This window comes from Mus caroli, unplaced genomic scaffold (genome assembly GCF_900094665.2).
Source record: "Mus caroli unplaced genomic scaffold, CAROLI_EIJ_v1.1 scaffold_17713_1, whole genome shotgun sequence".
Taxonomy (NCBI): domain Eukaryota; kingdom Metazoa; phylum Chordata; class Mammalia; order Rodentia; family Muridae; genus Mus; species Mus caroli.
This window is the reverse complement of record NW_018390364.1, coordinates 12,737-14,822: the sequence shown is the minus strand read 5'-3', so window position 1 is coordinate 14,822 and position 2,086 is coordinate 12,737. Positions and strand designations below refer to the sequence as shown.

Here is a 2,086-nt window from a genome sequence, read left to right as displayed (position 1 = left end):
GGATCCACCAGCATTCCCTGAGAAGACTACAATGTCTGCAGCATATTACATGCAAACATATCTATCCTTACTATTATGTCTGTATGTGTGAGGGCCTGTGTCTAATTCACACAGGTACTTTTTGCTTCATCTGTTTGTTTGCTCTTTTTTGCATATGTTTGGTGTGTATGTGTGTGTGGTTGGCTGTGTGTGTGTATAAGTGTATGTAAAAGTGTGCATTTGTGTGTCTGTGTAAGTGTGTTTGGAGTCTGACGAGGGATTCTTCCTCAATTGCTCTCACCTTATTCATTGAGGTAGGGTCTCTCAGATGAACCCAGTGCACATCATTTCAGTGTCACTAGGCCACTCACTCAAGGATCCCCTTTCTTTGCCTTCCCAGAGACAGATCGAGTGTGAGAGACAACATGTGACCTGTCATGTGTTGTGTGGTGTTTCCAGGAGTTACGTGAGATGCTTCAGATATTCACCATAATCCCAAGCCATGACTGTAATCAGCTTCATTAGAGAGCTGAAGAGACTGAGCCACTGGGAGCTTCAGTAATGTGAGAAGAGTGTACTGGAACTGACCACAGAGCTTAAAAGCCACATTCCAATCTTTATTTATTTTTTAATAAAAACTATTGTGTTTCATTTTATGTATATGGATTTTGCTTATATGCATGCTTATGCACCAAGTGTGTGTCTGGAATGCGGAGGTAAGAGCTGGGCATCAGGCTCCTGAGAAGTGGGCCTAGATAGCTTTGAGATGTCTGGTACGTTGGAGCAGCATCAGTGCTTCATGTTTGAACCATCTCCTCAGCCTGTATCTCCCCTTTCTGCCTCTACTGCTGGCATGTGTCAGACAACAGATAGAATAATGGATTCTCTTACAGTCTCTACCATGTGGAGGATGTTAGGACAAAACCAAAGTTGGGTCTCTGAGTTCATCCTGCTTGGCTTCTCCAATGATCCCACAACCAACAGCATCCTCTTCATTGTCTTCTTTCTCATCTACCTGAGCTCAGTCCTGGGCAACGGGATCATCATCATGCTGGTCGGCCTGGACACACAGCTGCACATTCCCATGTACTTTTTCCTCTGTACCCTCTCCCTGTTGGATATGGGCTATGTCACCACCACCATGGCCCAGATGTTGGTGCATCTTCTTGCTCACTCTCAGACCATCTCCTTTGCTGGCTGCTGGCTGCAGATGTTTGTGTTTGGTGCCCTGAGTATAACTGAGAGCATGACTTTTGTTGTGATGGCTTATGACCGGTATGTGGCCATTTGTTATCCACTGCGCTATACTGTCATCCTCAACTGGGGCCTGTACATTCAGTTGGCAGGAGGGACTTGGATCTCTGGTTTCTTTTCCTCTTTATTGCATACTTTCTTCACCATGAGCCTGCCATATTGTGGGCCCAACAGGGTCAACCACTACTGTGTGAAGGTCCTTCAGTGCGTAGTTTGGCTTGCATGGATACTCACTTTGTAGAGATGGTGGACTTAGTCTTGAGTATTTTTGTGGTTGTTACTCCAATTTCCCTCATTGTGGCTTCCTACATTCATATTGCCAAGGCCATTTTCAAGATTAAGTCCACCCAGGGGCGCTGCAAGGCTTTCTCTACCTGTGCCTCCCACATGACTGTGGTTACACTCTTCTATCTTCCTGCTACTTACATCTACATGAGACCCAACTCCAACAGCTCTTCTGAAAGAGACAAGCAGATCTCACTCTTTTATACTGCTTTTACACCATTGCTCAACCCTGTGGTCTACAGTCTGAGAAACAAGGACATCAAGAGGGCATTTCTCAAGGTGTTTTATGGCAGGTGCAGCGGTGGACCACAATGGTGAATTCTTAGATAAACTTTGGATAAAATGGTCTTTGTTTAAAAAGAAACAGTGCCTTTGCTTTTTTTGTTTTCCTTCAACTTTCTTATTAGATATTTTCTTCATTTATGTTTCATTCTATCCTGAAAGTCCCCTATAACCTCCCCCAGCCCTGCTCCCCTACCCATCCACTCCCAATTCTTAGCCCTGGCATTCATTCCCCAGTACTGAGGCATATAAAGTTTGCAAGACCAAGGGGTCTCTCTTCCCAAAG

At 44.8% G+C, this 2,086-nt stretch overlaps 1 pseudogene; it reads left to right on the top strand.

Annotated features, from left to right (window-relative positions):
* Window positions 1-832: 832 nt before the first annotated feature.
* LOC110288610 lies at window positions 833-1,836 on the top strand (annotated as a pseudogene).
* The last annotated feature ends 250 nt before the right edge of the window (window positions 1,837-2,086 follow it).